Raw genomic sequence first — 20238 nt, forward strand, 5'->3', positions numbered from 1 at the left:
TCTGGGAATTTCCTAGAAGTGGACGTAGAGGTTAGTTCATTAGTGTCTGACAGCTGTCCATGCTGCAGACTGTATCAGTGCTGCAGTAACTTTTTATTGGCGGGTGATGATCCATTGTTTGGGCAGATCAAATGTATCCACTTATCAGTTGATGGCATTGGGATCTCTTCTGGGTTGGTGCACTTCTCAGTGCTTCTGCTCTTGACGTTTGTTTGCCAGCTTCGGCTGGACTTGTGTTTCCATTTCTCTTGTGCGTATAGTAGTGGTGGAGCTGCTGGATCCTGCGATCAAACCTTCAAGGACCTGACAGGCTTTTCCAGGGGACTTTTTACATTCTTGCCAGCAATGAGTAAGGATGCTAGTTTCTCAGCATCCTAGCCAGCACTTGCCACTTTCTCTTTTTGCTCCAGCTGCCCTGGTCGGTGGTATCTCGTTGCTTCAGTGTGTGTTTCTTTGATGGCTAATCTGTTGAGTATCTTTGCATTTGCTTATTAGTTGATTACGAGTCTTCCTTAGGGGGGGCGTGTTTATTTGCATAATTGCCCACTTAAAAGTTTGATTTTTGATTGTTGAGTTGTAAATTCTTTATGTATTCTAACTCTAAGGCCTTTATGAGTTGTATATAATGCCCTCCCTTTCCTTTGTTCCCCCTTCTTTGAGATTTATTATTATACAAAGGCAAGTACTTTCCTGCATATGTTTTGTGGTGTGTGTGTGTGTGTGTGTGTGTGAGAGAGAGAGAGAGAGAGAGAGAGAGAGAGAGAGAGAGAGAGAGAGAGAGAGAGAGAGAACCATGTGTGTTCCTGGTACTTGAAGCAGAAGAGGTCACAGGAGAGGGCATCAGCCCCCTCCCTGCTCTGGAGTTACAGATGGTTGTGAGCCACCGCAGCAAATCAAACCTGAGTTCTCTGCAGGAGCAGTAAGAGCTGGGCTGTCCCTCCAGCCTCGTTACACGTTCTTAATGGTGCCCTTTAAAGCACAAAAATTGTCTATTTTATGTGTATGGATGTCTTGCTTGTACATAGGTCTGTGTATCACGTGCCTGCCTGTTGCCCAATGAGGGACCAGAACTGGCATTAGAGTAGTGAGCTGCCATGTGGGTGTTGGAGATGGAACCTGGGTCCTCTGCAAGAGCAACAGCTGTTCTTAACTGCTGAGCCACCTACCCAGCCTATTATTTCACTTTTAAGACCAATTTAGTGTGCACGAATGCATACTTTTTTGCGCATGCATGGTGTGTGTGGGGGGGGTGGGGGGACAGGTTGAATGAAAACCATGACCTGTGTAGAGGTCAGATGACTGCTCAGTTCTCTTCTTCCACCACATGGATCCAGGGGTCAAACTGATGTTGTCAGGCATGGCACCAGATGCCTTTACCTGCTGACAGCTCTCTGGCCCTTATGTTTATTAATGTGTTTGAGTGTGCTGCATGTGTTGCATGTGTGAGGACAAGAGGACAGCTTTCTAGAGTTGGTTCCCTCCTTCCCTGACTCCTGGCGATCCAGCTCAGGACCTCAGGGCATGTGCAGCAAGTGTCTTTACCTACTGAGCCATCTTTCTGGCCCCAAGGCTTAAACGTTTTGTATTCGTTTGGGTTGGATTTGTTATTGTCTGTGCTCACCTGGATCTCACTATGTGGCTCAGGCTGGCTGGCCTTGAGCTCATGGTTCAGCTGAATGCTGAGGTCACCGCACTGCCATTGCCCAGTGATGACGTCTACCTCATCTGCCTTTTTCCTTTGTTTCTAATCTATTGCCCAAAGTATGATCTGATGACTGACTCCCCCTGCCCTTTTTTCTTTCATTATTGGAGATTGACCTCAGAGTTTTGTGTGTGCTAGGCAACTGCTCTACCACTGAGCTATATTCCCAGTGCCATTCCTACCTTTTCTTCTAAGAGTTTGTGTAATTCATAACTGGTATGAAACTATAATGATTGGCAGTTCTACAGTATGGCTCAGGGGTTAAGGCCCACATGGCAGCTCACAACTGTCTGTAACTCAAAGATCTAACACCCTCACACAGACATATATGCAGACAAAACACCAATGCACATTGAAATAAAAATAAATAAGTTATTAAAAAGATTACTTTTTAAGATAATTAATCCTTTCTTTATCACAAATTGCAGTCTGTCAGTAAAAAGAAGCAACTGGCTGAAAAACTACCTTGCTTGCTTACACTTTGTTGATCTATAACACATTGTTTAGTTGTGAATGTATGTGGGTTCTTGGGCATAATTTGTTTTCTTCACTTGTAATATGTAAAAAGTTTTTCGTGTAAAAATATTGGGGTATATACTGTTTTTCAATGACCATTCACTAAAAGAAAAATAGAATGTAATCAAATTGTAGTTTTTACACTGCTTGGAAGGTGTTTGTTGGGATATGTAAGCTATGAGAAAAAATAAAGTTGTTGGATCTTGCCTTGCTTCATCCACCAAATGTGTGTGTGTGTGTGTGTGTGTGTGTGTGTGTGTGTGTGTGTGTGTGAACATTCCTCCTTTTTATTTTTCTTCTTTGCTAGTCACAAGCAATACTGGCCCTCAGCTGCTGGCCAAAGGGAGAAGTGGCTCCAGTAAATCAAGCCTCATCCCATCAGCGAAAAGTCTGGTGAGTGATCAGTCACCAACTCTATGTCCTGCCTCAGTTTACCCTGTAGTGTTCAAGCTGGCTGGCCTTCAGCAGAAATGTGCAGAGGCTTCACCTTATTAAATATATTTGTACAGTTTCTCTCCAGTATGAATTCTTTCACAATGATGAAGACTACAGGAACATGCAAAGGCTTCACTGTATTAAATACACTCACAGGGTTTCTCTCCATTATGAACTTTTTCATGCCTTCGAAGATGACTGGGACATGTGAAGGCTTTACTATATTCATTAAACTCATAAGGTTTCTCTCTAGTATGTGTTCTTTTATGATATTGGAAACTACTGTGAAGTTTAAAGGTTTCACCATATTAAATACCTTTAGAGTCTCTCTCCACAGTGAATTCTTTCATACCTTTGAGGATGGCTCTAATGTGCGAAGGCTTTACCACATTGAGTATATTCAGAGCATTTCTCTCCCATGTGACTTCATGCCTGCAAAGATAATTAGAGCATGTGAAAGCTTTCCCACATTCATTACACTGCATTAATTTTTCTCTGTGAATTAATTTTACAACTGGGTCTAATGGTAAAGAGGAACCAGATCTTAAGGTTTTATCACTTTGTTTACATTCATGGTGTTCCCCTTCTCTATGTGTTGACTCTCTGAAGATACCTGTGGTAGTGAGAGCATTTATTACATGGCTCACATTTATAGCACCATTTTTCTATATGATGTTTTTCATATATTTGAAGAGAACTGGAAGAACTCAGAGCTTTACCACACTGACTACATTCACAAATTTTTCTATAGTGTGAGTCATACCACATTTGAAAAGTGAACCAAGACAAACAGAAGAATTAGTATTCATAGAGACTTTCTGCAGTGTGAGTTTGTGGATGTTCACAATAACGTTGGAATACCAATTAATTGTAAACTTGTATCACATTCATAAAGTCTAATCAATGTGGGAACTCCTACATATCTTCTCATAGTTCTGGAGAGAGGTATGTTGCTTCTTTCAATATCCCTATGCTCACATGTCTTGTATCCATTGTGACATAGGATATACTCATTAAGAATAAAATACGAAAGGTTTCTACATTGTTTCAGCTTGATTCTTGTTTCTTAAAGACATGGTATGAGATTAAGGTTTTTCAACAACAACATTCATGATTATCATAAACTGTCCTCTCACTGGTCTTAGCAACATTACTACAAGTCTATGTCTAACACTAGCAATGCTGTGGACTTTTTGTTTATGGAAGGTTTTGGACATATACCTATCACATATTCAATGTGTATTCCTTTTGCAATATCTAAGTGGTATGAAACTAAACTGACTGGCAGTTCTACAGCACAGCTCTAATGGGGCTATGATTCAAATGATAACATCAGTTACGTCATTGTTTCCTTGTTTCTGTTCTTAGATGAACACCTTAAGAACACAAATCAGATTCTTGACATTGAGGTATGTTGTTCTGTGAGAATGTAATAATCATCACTGAACTTAAAGCAATGGGGTTTTGTTTTTTTGGTTTTGCTTTTTTTTTTTTTTTTTTTAAGAAGATCTTGAGTTTTATAGCAAACCATATTTCACAGACTTGAGGGTTTAGGGATCCAATCAGGCTGGATCCCAGACTTACCCCTTGCTGGAGTGCTTTCTTCCCTCCCTCAAGCAGCCTCATGGTCAAGCCTTTCTCCAATTCCAGGCACCGCTGCCCCACCTGCCTTTGTTCTGCCCAGTCCCCACTCCCAACCTGAGCACCTTCCTGTTACCTGAGGTAAGTAGATAGATTTCCCCTCTCCCCACCACCATGTGCTACAATTCAGTTCCCTCTGGCCTAAATTGAGTGGGGTCTGGACCCAATTCCTCCCTCAGACTCTAGAGACCCCACCCCCACACTGGAAGAAGGAAAGGGGTGGGGAGAGGGGAGGTGCCAAGAGTCTTTTAACTAAGTTCCCAAAGGTGTCCATTGGCTGCTATTTCCATGGCAACCAAGAGTGGCAGTTCCCTGGGCAAATGAGACACAAGCTTCCATGAAGATGAAAGAATGGGATGAGTCAAGCTGGAGGAGTCCCATCTTGCCCATCTTTAATCTGACATCACCCCCACCAGGTCGGAGTGGTGGAGCTGTTTGAGACAGTAATGCACGAGAGCTGGGGGGTGGGAGAGTCCAAAACTGGGTACCCACTGGGGGGTGGGAGAGTCCAAAACTGGGTACCCACTAGCCCGGTTTAGGTCAAGCTGACCGCCTCACATCACAGTCCCCTAGGTCTGAGAGTCCTTGGGTTCAAGTACAGATGAATATTCAGGTATTGTGTTGAGAGCCAGGCAGCGATCTGGGCTATCCCTCACCACTCTCCTGGGCCATGAGCTGAACAGCAAGCAGGTTGACTCGCAGCCCCCCACTCCTTGAAATAGCCGCCATTTTCAATGATGTTCAAGGAGTCAGGGTCAGAGAAAGAACTGGAATCTGGGCAGAGGGAAGGGAGAAGGGTAACCCCAGAGAGGGAACAAGCCCCACATCTGCTCCTCTCCCAGGCCCCAGTTTGGCATTTCCTGGCTTGTAGAGCCCCCTATCTGACACCTGGATCCCCAACTGCTCCTCTGGTTTCCTCTTTTCCGACCCCCATCCCACCCAACCGGTCTTTGTTCCCTGAGCCCTTGTTGGTCTGCTCTCTGCCCTCCCCACACCCATCCATCACCTCCCACGGCACTGTGGCTCCCAGTATCCTGTCCGCTCACCCTTCCTTGCTCAAGACTTGCACCTTTACCACCCTTCCCACCATCCACTTGGCTTAGCATTTCCCCCGTACCTCTTGACCCATGCCCCCAAGGGGATGGACAATGAAGCAGGTGGAAGGCAAAGATGGGAAGCAAAGATCCCCAAAGACATCAGTGCAGGTGGGAAAGGGGAAGGCTGGCTCATGTCCCTGGGCAGAAACTCCAAGATATTAAACTGAGGAGTGTCAAGTCATGAAGAAAATAACCTGGACTCCCATCAGGGGGTGAAAAGAACACAAGAGGTCCAAGAGCTGTCCTTGAGAAGTAGTTTCTATTCTGGACAACAGAAGGGGCCAGGGTGCCCAGCAGGAACGTAGGTCCAGGTGGTGAAGTCCTGGGCAGCGATGAAACAGTGGAAGGCAGTGGTCCATGAGGCGGTGGCATCCAGAGAGATCGAGGTGCATCTGAAAGAGAATTTTTAATTAGCATTAAAGCAACCAGAACAGCAGAGTTCTTTAACTCATAATCCCAAATAGTTGAGAGTGCAGGTCGGCAGGTACGCTAGCCCAAGGCCCCAGATGATAAGTCACATAGAATGTAGAGCTAGGAGACAAAGGCCTATTGAGTGTTCCAGGGACCAGCTGGCCGTAAAAAAACAGGGAAGATACACAAGGACAAATCCCTGAGAGAAACAGGTACCGGGCATGGTCGAGTGAGTAATGAGCCAAGACCCCTCATCCGAACTTATGGTGTTTGCTTAATACCCCCTTGAGGACCGCACACAATGTTCCAGGTTTGAGTTTAACCAGATGTGTCGTTAGCTCAGATAAACATCTACCCTTGGGTTCCGAGAAAAACAGGAACCAAGGACTGTTCCCGTGTGATTAAGTCTGACCTTACCCCAGATCTGCCTATGCAATTTGCTGATGTTCAAATGTTTGAAACAACCAATTGTGTGTGGCCGCTTCCCCCCCCCCCCAAGACCTTGCCCATATAAACCCTAAGCTCCTGGGCTTCTGGGTCAACCCCTCTGTCTCTTGCGTGAGATACGTGTGGACCTGGAGCTCCGCCAATAAACTGCCTCATGTGTTACAGCAAGACGGTCATTTGTGTTTCTTTGGGTGCACGTCATCCCGAGGCTTGAGTGAGGGTCTCCCTTCGGGGGTCTTTCACATCAGCGTCTCCTGGAGAGTGGTGTGGGCGCTGTAATGAGGTGAACACTGGGGTCTCCATCATAGGCGCAGTTACTCAAGTTGAGGGCACTGAGCTGGGGAGCATGGCACAAAAGGAGACTCAGGGAGGCATCAGTGAGCTCCAGGCCTGCGGGGAGAAGTTATGCCACCCACTGCAGATGGCCTCGGCTCTCGGTTTTCCCAGTCTGGTGGAGGCAGCAGCAGCTCTCGAGGCTGGGAGTCTTTAACATCCTCAATCCAGTGGAGGTCCAAGAGTCACAGTGAGGGCAGTGGGGCGGAGCCCACAGCAGAGACAGAGAGCCAGGAGCACCCAGAAAGCACCAACTCCTGCAAGCCTTGAAGTTGGTTCAGAAGCCACATCAGCTGCTTTTTGAAGACACCTGTCCAGTTGAGGTCCAGAGCACATGGCTGGCAGTGAACCACCCCATTAAGCATGGGTGGGGTCAGCGACTTACTCTGGCTTAGGTCCATCCAAAGCCACAGACACTTGTCATAGCACCAGCATCTCCAAGGCCAGCAGAATAGCATGCAGACACATCGCTCTTGGGGTCCAAGGTGCTGGAAGACATGGAGACCAGAAGCCCGAGACAGCAGCAAAAGCAGAGTGTCAGGATTGGGGCTTCAAGGAGAGGGGGGCGTACCACGTGCCACTCGAACTGTGGAGGCCGTGGTGGTGGGGCAGGGCCCAGGGGACAATTGAGCAGTGGTCCCCCACTGCCAGGGCATATAGCCCACTGCCTCCCACGGTTCTCCTTCAGCTGGCCTAGGCTGTCCAAAGGCCACTCCAGGCCTCGCCAGGAGCTTTGTCCTCACTAAGCAATGTGATCGCTAAGTCTGAGTCTGAGGAGGAAGAAGAGGTATCAGGCACTCGCTCCAGCAGCTGGCACATAAGCTTGAAACACTCAAGTTTCTCCCTCTGTGGTGATGGGGATGGCACTGCCAGGCCCTCAACAGAAGCCATAGGTGGCTTGGGTTTCTCCCAGTTCTCAGGAGGGAGCCCAGGGTGCCAGGATGAGAATGGCAGGCTCAGATTTCAGAAGCCTGGGGGACAGAAGGCCAGGGCAGCCTGGATCTGCTCCTTGGAGGAGGCAGGCTTATCCACCCACCTTCTTCAAGTGCCTCTCTTGGCCTTTCACCTTTTTCCTTGGGGTGGGGGTCTTATTCCCTGCCTCCCACTCCCTCCGTTTGGGGGCCCAGACACATCAGGGTTAGGGTTAGGGCCCATCAGCAGGGAGAGGGCCAGCAAGTAAGCGTCCCTTTCTTCTGAGTAGAGGTGGAGGTGGTGGCTCCACTGTCAGCTTCCATCTACCCCCTCACCATTGTCAGCCCCATGGTGCCCTGGACCCTCACCTGCATCCTTGCTTGTCCGCCCTTCCTGGGTACATCGGGGGCACTCCCAGCAGTTGGGGATCGCTGAATTGATAGCACCCTCAGCCTTTCCCATCTTCAGGCAGCCAGGGTGGACAATCTCGTTACAGATTGTACACTCCATGAGGCTCAAACCAAACTTCTCTTCCTCTCCATCCACCTTATTCTCCTTCCCAGCTTCCCCACACAGAAGGCACACAGCTGTGTGTGGGAGCACAGGCATAGTGCACTGCTTAAGCAGGAATGACTGCTTCATGTGCCCGCCATCCCATTTCATGTCTCCAAAGAAATGGCAGTCCCCACACTCAGTTTGCACACAGGCCTGGCAGTGGCAGCAGCAGGTTCCAAGTCTGCGTGTTCCAAGTCTGCGCGCTCCAGTCCTGCCCTCGGATGCTCGACGACATTGGGGACAACAGCAACACCAAGGGTTCATACGTGTCCCAGGAGCCATCTCTTCCGTCTTGGTAGCTCCCGACAGACATGGTACAGGGCACTCAGAATGCTGGGGTCCACAGCCCTCTCACCAAGGGTCCTCAGCCCCTCCCTCCAGCAGAGGCCGGGACAACAGCCAGTGGAGGCTGGGAGCATGGTGGGGGGGGCAAGGCCCTCCCACCAGCTGCCCTGAGGGCCAACGGGGGCTCCTTGGGCACAGGGTGCTTGTTCAGCTTCTGCCAGGGCCCCACTGAGTGCCAGGTACAAGTCTCAGCACCCCACCCCCACCTCTCACCAAAGCCCCTGACCCTTAACTGGCCCCTTCCCAGCTCCAACTGCCTAGGGATGCAGGGAAAGACCCGGGGCTCCTCCACCATTCCTGGCATTCAAATCCCTCCCACTGCCGGTTCCCAGGGAGGGGGGGTCGCTGCAACCTGCCACCCTCCCCTGGATCCACCCCTGTACTGCAGCTCCCTGACCCACAGAGACAGGGTTTGCAGGGGGGGGGTTGGGTTTTTGTTGTTGTTTTTGTTTTTTAACTGTTGCTTTTCTTCAAAAGTTGCAGGGCATATTAAAATTTCTTCTGCAGGACATTTATCAGCTTGCACATGAAAATTACCTTCCATGTCTTCTAGACCTTGACAATGTTCTTCAATATTATGGTCTCCCAAATTGTAGCCTGAAATATAGTACCAGAAAATATATTATATATTATTGTAAATTATGAAAAAATGAAATTATTGTATTCAGAGTCTCTTAGAACCATGCCTGATTTATTGACCTCATTCTTCCTCATCCTCAATTGAAATTAAAGAACATCAGTAACAGAGAAACATTTGTCCCCTGACTATAAAAAACAAAAGATAATTCAGTTCTACCTACATCAGCTTGGTTCATGTAGGTCCCCAGCACCACATCCTTGTAGAGACTCTACTGTGACGGATCCAGCAAGGCCCACTCTTCACGAGTGAAGTTCACATGCACATCATCATAGGTCACTGCATCCTAAAGTATGCGGTGCCTCGGCCCACAGGGTCTTCAAACAAAACCTAGGAGGGGGTGTCGGAGTGAAAGATGGACAGGAGACATGAAGAAATAAAGGCAAGTCTGAATTTTGATCAAGCCCCGTTTTTATAGAATTTCAGAGGTGCAAGGGCAGGGTTGCTATGGAAACCTAATGGCAGCTATTCTGCTCTCTAGCCCACTAGTAAAATCTTCATGATAAGAAAATAAGCGAAGGTGATAAGCAAGCGGGTTCCTAGGACCTAATGAGGTTGTTCTGCTATATATCTCACTAGTAAAATCTTCGAGGATAGGGAGGTTAGTTCTGAGGAATGCAGCTGCAGAGATAAGGTAAGCAAGCAGCTTCCTGGGACCGGGACCAGGTGGTGTGGCCTCGGGCTGACCCTCAGCTTGCTACGTGCCAAGCAGAGGTGTAGAAAATGGAGCCTACAGGTAAGGTGGAATTGCCCATGTTTTAAGCCACAAGCCAATAAGGGTGGCCCCCCACAGGTCCCCCTCTTCTAATATATATATAGATGGGTGGTTCAGGCCTGTCTTAGGCTGCATCAATCTCGTCAGACCATCCCTTACCCATCATCGAGAGGCCAACAGCTTGATGTTTTTGAAAATTGGTTGACATCTCTGTCTTAGGTTGGATACGGTCCCGATTGTGCATAATACCTGTCACTAGCTCTGAATCCCCTGCTGCCCTCTATAGCCCGTCACTGGGTCCAAGGGTAGCATTTTGACTCCTGACTCTGTCTTAGGTGGGGTCACTCTGGGTATTGCCTGCTATTCATCTGAATTGCCTTGGTCTGTAAGCTCCAGCCTGTGATGAGGGACCTGTATGCCACTCACTTGCTGTTTGACAAAGGCCATGAGTTTGCTAAAGAGAAAGGGACTTAGTGATAGTTCTATTAGTAAACCAAGGAAGGGGCCTAAAACGGGGAGAAGATATGGGAGAAACCTGTGGAGCCCACTCCAAAGGGGATTACCGAAGATTTCCTGTGGCTACTTTTCCAGGTCTTCTTGTAGCCTTTTAAAATCTTACCTCGAACGATCCCAGACTTGCTAGCACAGAAACAGCACTTTTCCTGTAGAGCCAAACAGATACTTCCCTGTTCTGTTGTTAGCAAATCCAAGCTCCTGTGGTTTTGAAGAACGACCTCAGCCAGGGAGTCGACCTGATCCTGTAGATCCTGGATAGTGCTGGGCAAGGTTTGAACATCGTCTGTGAGTTGTTTTGAGAATTCTGCATATTTATGAATGGAAACACCCAGGCCTGCTGAACCTGTAGCAAGGGCTGAAGTAATTTCCAGTCCTACTAAAAGGGGAATTAACTGGACAGCCCTTTTGGGTTGTCTAGCAATGTAATCAAAGCTAGGGATTGGCACCGGATCATCACCAGGAATAATGCTGACATCAGGGAGAAGCGTAGCCAGGGCACAGCTCCCTGTCCAATTCTGAGGCAGGTAGGTGTAAGCAAGGTTGGAGCCACAAACAAACACTGTGGCGTTATCAGTACATAGTGCAGAAGAAGCAGTAATATAACTTTTACAGTTGGCAAAGGCTACAGTACCCACATCTACATCATACACACACACACACACACACACACACACACACACACAGCAGTCCTGTGTCAGAGAAGGCTGCAGTACCCACATCTACATCACACACACACACACACACATACACACATGCACACAGCAGTCCTGTGTCAGAGAACGCTACAGTACCCACATCTACATCACACACACACACACACACACACACACACACACACACAGCAGTCCTGTGTCAGAGAACGCTGCAGTACCCACATCTACATCACACACACACACACACACACACACACACACACACAGCAGTCCTGTGTCAGAGAACGCTGCAGTACCCACATCTACATCACACACACACACACACACACACACACACACAGCAGTCCTGTGTCAGAGAAGGCTACAGTACCCACATCTACATCACACACACACACACACACACACACACACCCAGCAGTCCTGTGTCAGAGAAGGCTACAGTACCCACATCTACATCACACACACACACACACACACACACACCCAGCAGTCCTGTGTCAGAGAAGGCTGCAGTACCCACATCTACATCACACACACACACACCACACACACACACACACACACAGCAGTCCTGTGTCAGAGAACGCTGCAGTACCCACATCTACATCACACCACACACACACACCACACACACACACAGCAGTCCTGTGTCATAGAACGCTGCAGTACCCACACTACATCACACACACAACACAACCACACACACAGCAGTCCTGTGTCAGAGAACGCTGCAGTACCCACATCTACATCACACACACACACACACACACACACACACACACACACACACACACACAGCAGTCCTGTGTCAGAGAAGGCTACAGTACCCACATCTACATCACACACACACACACACACACACACACACACACACACAGCAGTCCTGTGTCAGAGAAGGCTGCAGTACCCACATCTACATCACACACACACACACACACACACACACACACACACACACAGCAGTCCTGTGTCAGAGAACGCTGCAGTACCCACATCTACATCACACACACACACACACACACACACACACAGCAGTCCTGTGTCACAGAAAGGGGAGCGGAAGTACATTAGTGTTCAAGCACACCATGGACTTGGTCTGTCAAGTCAAGGCTTTGATAATGCACCTGTGTCACTCGGGCATCTCGAGCATCTAGCTGTTGTTTTACAAAGGTAGTAAGGCTTCTAAAAGCCCAGGGGCCAAAAGAGATGCCTAGAATGGAGGGCAACAAGGTAGTAAGCCAAGGGGAGGTGGAGAACCAATTCTGTTTCTGTTCTCATTGTCTTTTTCTCTTTTTTAAGCCTTCTCTAACCTTGGCCATGCTGTCTTTGACCGCCCTAGAGTGGTCCACATAAAAGCAACACTTCTTTGAGGGCAGCACAAAGTCTGCCTTTTTGGAGGAGTAGTAGGTCTGAATCTTAGCAGCTTGCAATTTACAGGTGATCTCTGCATGGAGTCTGTTAATCAGGTAAAAATCTGTTGAGACAAATACAGACTGGAGACAGAAGTTAAAATTGTATCCATAAAGCAGCTAGAGTAGGCTTACATTTTTGAAACCCAGTAAAAGCATAAACAATTTCTTTGTCCAGAAGACTGGATATACAGATTTGACAGACTCGTTTTTAATAAGAAGCCAGTACTTTACCAGTTTAGTATAACCACTGATCTTATTTTAAATCTGTAATTTGTACTTACCAACATTTAAACACATTTTTAGGGCCTCAAATAGTAAACTTTTTTAGACCTTTAAACATAGGAAACCACTGTTAGGATGTGTTAATCTCTGTTTTAATTAGTTTAAATATAATTAATGCTATATTTAGCAGATATCTGATAAGTTTGAGGACCCGCACATCTGTGCTCAATCCTTCTCTGTCTTTAGTTGTCTGTCCTAACCTATATTTTATAAACATAAAACAGAATGTTATAATCTGTAGTCTGTAGATAAATGCTAGAGGACCATATCTGTTTAATTTTAGTGTATCTGAATTGCTTGTTTCTAGCTATATATTGGCTGATAACTTTTAGAAAACACCTGTGATTAACTGAGCTAGTACCTAACAAAACCATAAGCTTTAGTTATTTTAAACAGTTTGTGATAGTAGCTCTTAACTTTACATACCAGTTGTAGTTAAAGTACCAGTATGGCTTAAGAATGTTTATTATTATGTCTGTAATTATTATTACTGTTGTATTTTTTATCCCAATTTTTTACTGGAACTGCTTTGCCCTTAATGTAGGGAAACTGTAACAGCTGAGCAATTTTATGCCCAGCATTAATTTGTATCTCCTGTTTTACACACCATGATTTTAATGTACAATAAGACCTTGAGAAGTTACATAACAGTTAATAATAAAAAGATAACCATTAAATTAGAGTTTCTTTACTTTAGCATCAAGATCTATAGGGGTTGGAAACATTTTTGGTTTCCATATGGCATATCATTATAGAATACAACAGTTTTTAAAAGAAAATTTATCAGTGTTACTAATATATTTAATTTATTGACTGTAATGTAATTAAACGTTTGTTTAAGAATGAAGTCATAGAGTATAGCCATTACTTTTAGAACTTAAAACCAGATTTTTACAGTGCTTTGAACTAGGATTGAATCACATAATATCTGTGTTACAAACACATACGCACTCGTATATTTTAAACAAGAGTTTGAACTTAAATTTTAAACATTATATTTAATAAGCAAATCATTAATCTTTAGATAAAAGTTCAGATATATGCTGGAGATGCAGTTTTAATACCTTTAAAGTCAATAAGAAACAAACATGTAGTAAAACTGACAAAACGTTTCGTTAATTTTATAGCATAATTTAAAAGGATCTTACACCTAAATGTTAAATGTTAAAGGCAGAACCTGTGAAAGATAATGGAGAAACTAGGAGTATCCGAGTTTGCTTCCTGCCCAGGATGGTGTAGTGGATACACAGGTAAGAGATGTTCAGATTTAAAACATGTAACCTGTTATATTTTAGAATTCACCTGTTTTTGTGATTAATTGTACTCTTTTGACTGTGAGGTAATTCCCTTTTCTCAGAAGTATAAGTACGGTCTCCTACAACAAACGCGGTGGGGAGAATTGAGAAGCTTAACTTCAGTTGAAGCTAAGATGCCTGACTTCATCCCCCTTTTCTCCTGATCCTCTTCTCTTGAATGTATGTGTGTGAGTGGTTTATTCTCTCTCTCTCTCTCTCTCTCTCTCTCTCTCTCTCTCTCTCTCTCTCTCTCTCTCTCACTTCTTATTTCTCTGTAGATTCGCAAATAAGTTAGCCGACTCAGGGCCATCAGCCTTCTATAAGCCTAAGTTTACACCAGCTTATTGGAGATCTCCGCAAAGAGGCCTATCTACAGATCAAAGAGCCTCCTTTTACGACCCCCATGCAGTTTCCAGCCAGAAGCCACTTTTACAGCCTCAGCCCTAGGAAAAATGTGGCCAGTTTAAGTTCTCCTCGGCCTCAGTACAGCCAGTCCCTAGAGAAGAAACCCTGGTCTCTCTTCCCCTTTCCTTTTTGTTCTTTTTAATTTTGATCGGTTGTCTGAGTCATTAGCTCTGGCCACCCAAGAGGTGAAGCAAACTGGAAGGGCATCTACATCCAGCACCAGAGACCCTGCCCTGGACCCCTCCAGAGCACCAGCCGGGCACCAACAGACAGAACTGGTTTATCAGTTTTTGTTGTTTCTTTTTCTTGAAAATCACTGAAATGAGTTAGAACTAATGGTCAGTAGATGAAACTTTGTTCTTTTTTCTCCAACAGAATATAATATATAAACCAACATTTAAACACCAAAGAAAAGTGACAGATTTGTCTTTTTTCACTATGAGGGACAAGTTATGTGCCCCAGTCCATCTGTATAAATAGACACAAATAAACGAAACCAGAAAACGGAGCCAAAAAGCCACAATAATGTGGACTACACCAAAACCAGAAGCAAGTGAGCAATCGGACTTGGTGATCAGGCTTGCAGAGAGCACTCCCCAAGTGGAGGGGGACTGACTTCCCCTCCTGGAGGTCAAGAACATCTTCCAGCCTCCCTGTCAGGAGGTATACTATCTCCTGGCACAGGCAAAGAGCAACCTTGATATTGTGACTTAAATGCTCCAGCTTTAAAGCGAAACTAAAGAAAGTGGAGCTGGAGAGATGGCTCAGCAGTTAAGAGACTGTCTGCTCTTCCAGAGGTCGTGAGTTCAATTCCCAGCAACCTCATGGTGGCTCACAACCACCCACACCCTCAAATGCTCTCTCCTGGCCTGCAGGTGTACAGGCAGATAAAGCACTCATGTACATGAAATAAATAAAATATAAAAAAAGAAAAAAAAAAAGAAAGTGGAGCGACAGAGAGACAGACAAAGAAGAGGGGCAGCGCCCAGGTCTAGGAGGGGACTCTTCAGGCAGAGATTTACAGCCTTTGGCCTTAATAGGGGTCCTTAATGGAGGACTTGGTAGGCCGACTTTTACATTTTCCCAGACCTTTTCTAAGTTCTTGTCTAAGAAAAATTTCACCTTCATCTAACACATTTTTAATATCCTCATGAAAGTATTTTACACAGAAGATATCACTAATCAAATTTCATCATTTAAACTATCGCCCACACTTTTCCATCTTTTTTCATCTATGGTTCCTTTCTGTGGGAACCAGGAACAAATGTCCTTAAGGAAGAGGAAAAAATAAACAAAATCTTTTTTTAACCCTAGTTCTTCGTGCCTTGAGAGAATCTTTAAGTCCACCTATAAATTGTTCATGTACACTAATTCCCTGTCCCATAATATCACCATCTGCTTACCTCTCAGGTATTCTCTCACGGAGTGGACGTTTCTCCGTGGCGATCTGTATACGAGTCTTCACTCAGAGAGAAGGCGTTTCTCCACGGCGACCTCTTTGAGGAGTTTCACTCACGGAGTGGACTTTCTCTGTGGGGACCTCAATGTGTGATGTGACTGCAGTCTTAAGATGGCGCTCCTTGCATGCTCCCCCGTGCCTCAGGCCACACATCTGGGCACCAAACTGCCCGGCCCGCGGGATCTTCAAACGAAACCTAGGAGGGGTGTCGGAGTGAAAGGACAGGAGACACGAAGAATTGAGGGCAAGTCTGAATTTTGATCAAGCCCTGTTTATTGAAAAATTTCACAGGGTTTTTATAGAATTTCAGAGGGGCAAGGGCAAGGTTGCTATGGAAACCTAATGGCAGCTATTCTGCTCTCTAACCCCCTAGTAAAAACTTCAAGATAAGAAAGTAAGCAAAGGTGACAAGCAAGCGGGTTCCTAGGACCTAATGAGGTTGTTCTGCTATATATCTCAGTAGTAAAATCTTCGAGGATAGGGAGGTTAGTTCTGAGGAATGCAGCTGCAGAGATAAGGTAAGCAAGCAGCTTCCTGGGACTGGGACCAGGTGGTGTGGCCTCGGGCTGACCCTCAGCTTGCTACGTGCCAAGCAGAGGTGTAGAAAATGGAGCCTACAGGTAAGGTGGAATTGCCTATGTTTTAAGCCAAGGGCCACTAAGGGTGGCCCCCCACAGTTATGCATAGTTACACAGTAGTTGTCTAAGCCTAACATTAGTCGGTATTTTCCATACTCAATCTATTCTAATGTATCATGTCCTTACTACTCTCTAGTGCTTTACAGATTTGATGCCTGTGACTGTGCTGGCTGTTTGAACAACTGTTTTGGCCAGATAAAGAAAGTCAACCACCAAGTGATGAGAAAATATATAAAGTTGTAGACATAACTTTTTTGGTTAATGAAATAGGACTAGGTAGCAACTTTAGATAAATGAGATTGTAGATATTAGTATTCTTTTAACATAATAATTAGTTCAAAATTGATATTGGAAAAAATGAGGGAAAACTTGAGCCTGTATCTTGTTCCTCTGTGTTCCCACAAGGCCTCCCTGCCAAGGGGCAATGATCAAAGCAGGGCACAAGAGTTCATGTCAGAGGCAGTCCCCCACTCCCCCCCGCCCCGTTGAGAATGAGCTGTCCATTGGTTATATCTGAAGAGGGGGTCTAGGTTCTCTGTTTGCAATGTCCTTGGTTGGTGCATCAGTTTGTGCAGGCCATCTGGGTCCAGATCCCTCAGCCTTGATAGTCTTGTGGAGCTCCTGACAACCTCTGCCCCTCTCCCGCTCTACCATCCCCCAACTCTTCCATATAACTTATACAACTTCGCCCATAGTCCAGCTGTGAATCTCACTACCTGTCCAGCTGCCCTGCTGGGTGGAGTCTCTTAGAGGACATTATGTTGGGCTAATATCCACTTACAAGTGAGTATATACTATGCATGTCTTTCTGGGTCTGGGCTACCTCACTCAGGATGATCTTTTCTACTTCCATCCATTTGTTCTAGGATGGCCAAGGTTACACAGAGAAACCCTGCACTCCTCCCCATACAAAAAGGAAAATCACAAACAAACCAAACTGAAACCCACTAGATAGCAAAAAATAACAATCAAAGCTGAAATTTAAAATGCAGAAGAATTCTTTCATGAAATCCAGCATGACTTCATGATCAAAGTTCTACAGGTAACAGAAATAGAGGGAACATGTCTCTATAAAGTAAAAGCTAGAATCCTAAATCCAAAAACAAGTAAGCCTAATTTTTGAACTGTGTACTGAAGTCATTTCTTTCTAGTAGGTTTGTGTTTGTTTGTATTTTTCCTAATTTTTTACTTTATACTGAAGTCAATTATTTGTACTTATATACATTTTTAAAGGTAGGCAATTAAGCCAGGTGGTAGTGGTACACGCCTTTAGTCCCAGCACTCAGAAGGCAGAGGTGAGTGGATCTTTGTGAGTTTGAGGCCAGCCTGGTTTACAAAGTGACTTCCAGGACAGCCAGAGCTGTTACATGGAGAAACCCTGTGTCAACCCCCTTCCCCCCAAAAAAGGCAGGCATTTAAAGCTATAAATTTCCTTATAGGATAGACTGTACTGTACTTCATGGGTTGTGTAGTATTATGTGTTTTTATTTTCATTTAGTTGAGGAAATATTACTTCCTTTCTTTTTCGTCCTTCCTGCTGTTTTCTCACTTTCATCACACGGTTATGATGAGTTCTTGAATCTCCAGTCCCACAGACCCTGACGACTTCATCTGTCCTCTGAGGGCAACTGGCAGGTTGTGAGACATGGAGTTACAGGCCAGAAAAATACTCACTCCCATAAAAATGAAGTACCCATTTAACATATCAAAGCGGACCTGGCCTTGAGATTCTCCCAGCATTCCTCTGTTCCGACCTGAACTTTCCTCCAGAGGATCTCCACTACATAATCCAGACACTTTGGACTGTCGGTGTCTGTCTGTCTGTCTCTGTCTCTCTCTCTCTGCATTTCTTCTATCCTCTTTCTCTGCCCCCTGCCACTTTGTCGTCTGCATGGAGACTTCACTGACCTCCCCATATGAGATCAGTAAACCTGCCTGAGAGCTGCCCCCAATAAAGCTGTCTTTACCCTCTAATTTGTCTTGAATTGGCTCATTTCATTAGCAGAGAATACCTACCAAGAATTTTACAGCCATCATCATCCTAAATTGAGAAAAACTTGAAGCAATTCAGCAGAAGATAAAATTTGTGTGACAGTCCCTGAGGATTTCTGGAACAAGGCAAAAAATGCTAATTATTTTTTCATGCACTTGATTCCCCCTGAGGACACATAGAAGTTTGAAACAATATCAGTAGCCTTCCATGCATGTCTCTGTATGCTGACCATGGAGCAAAGCCTGAGGGAAACTGTTACAGTGGGTACTATAGGACCATGGCAAGTCAGGAACCAGATTGACTTACTACACTGGTAGGCATTCCATTACAGGTGTCTATACCTATACCTATAGCTATGTGTGTGTGTCCTCCTTGCCCCTTCCACTGTATTTCTCCTTGCCAACCCTCCAAAACAAGAGACTAAACCTATAGAACATCCCATTCATTCTAATGATTCTCACAATTAAAATTACCTTTTAGTATTAATAAAATTTAAACATGAATCTACATTAACTAGCTCAAAACTCATTTTCTTAAAAAAATCTCTTAAACATAATTTACCTATTAACAAATTAGTTAATGTAGCTTAACACAAAGTGAAGCACTGAAAATGCTTAGCTGGATCTCCCTTTACTCCATAAACATAAAATTTTGGTCCTAGGAGGTAAGATTATACATGCAAATCTCCATAACCCAGTGTCAAATCCCTTAGAACTTCTTACAAACCCTAAGAAGAGGGTATCAAGCACATTAAAAATAGCTTAGGACACCTTACCTTGCCACATCCCCATGGGATCTAGCAGTGATTAAAAATTAAGCAATGAGGACTGGCCCTACAGCATATGGGCTCCTGGGAGCGCCAGGCCAAGATGCCCAAGCAAAAGGTTAGCCTGGATGGAGCGGCGAAGGCGGAGCCCAAGCTCTGCCTGGGAGGCTGTAGGCTAAGCCCACCCCTGCTAACGTGGACAGGAAGCCGAAAAAGGGCAGACAGACACAGGTGGCTGACCAGCAAGCTACAGATCTGCCTGCAGAAAATGGAGAGACAGAAAACCGGAGTCCAGCCTCTGAAGTAGAAGAGAAAGACGCCAAGTCCAACTAACCCTCCATCCTGTCTGTCAGCAGTCACTGCCTCCCTTCTTGTACAATCCAGAGGAATATTTTTATCAATTATTTTGTAAATGCGAGTGTTTTAGTAGCTCTAGAAACATTTTAAAGAGGTGGGGGAATCCTACCTCATCCCATTTTTAAAGTGTAAATTATTTTTAAGAGGTTAAATCACTTGCTGGTTGTTTATTTTTTGGCACAACCAGAAAATAGCAGTATACTGAATCAGGAGAGGCTGTGACTGTCTCCGGGTCACCGTAACATTCCGTAGAGGGGTCTAGTTTTATACCCTACAACATAGCGTGCTAAACAGCAATTTGGAGTCTCAGTCGTGCATTCCTGTCTGGAATATTAATATTCCTAAGAAAACCACTCCTTGGTCCTTGCCCTGTCACAATTGTAACATCTCTGGTAATGGCAGTCCATTTTTCTAGTAATTGTGATAATGTGCTGTGAAAGGTGGAAATTTTGAGTATGTACTGTTTGTGGGATAAAATTATGAGTCAGTGGAATTGAGGATTGTGAGTGGAATTGAGGTTACTGTGTGAGGCCTTAAGGAAGACCTGTCAAATCTGACTCTGGATCGTCACTGGAGTAAGTTCAAAGAGAGACAACTCATGGCTCTTCATGTGGGCACGTGAACACAATGTGTGTGTGACTTCAGAGTCTGTATTCTGTTCCTCAGCCAATAAAATCTCAGCTGTGAAAGAGGAAAAAAACATAAGCAATGAATGA

At 45.1% G+C, this 20238-nt stretch overlaps 1 pseudogene; it reads right to left on the reverse strand.

Annotated features, from left to right (window-relative positions):
* Positions 1–5564: 5564 nt before the first annotated feature.
* LOC127186343 (F-box/LRR-repeat protein 19-like) lies at positions 5565–8177 on the reverse strand (annotated as a pseudogene).
* Between the last annotated feature and the right edge of the window lie 12061 nt (positions 8178–20238).

This window comes from Acomys russatus, unplaced genomic scaffold (assembly GCF_903995435.1).
Source record: "Acomys russatus unplaced genomic scaffold, mAcoRus1.1, whole genome shotgun sequence".
NCBI classification, from domain to species: domain Eukaryota; kingdom Metazoa; phylum Chordata; class Mammalia; order Rodentia; family Muridae; genus Acomys; species Acomys russatus.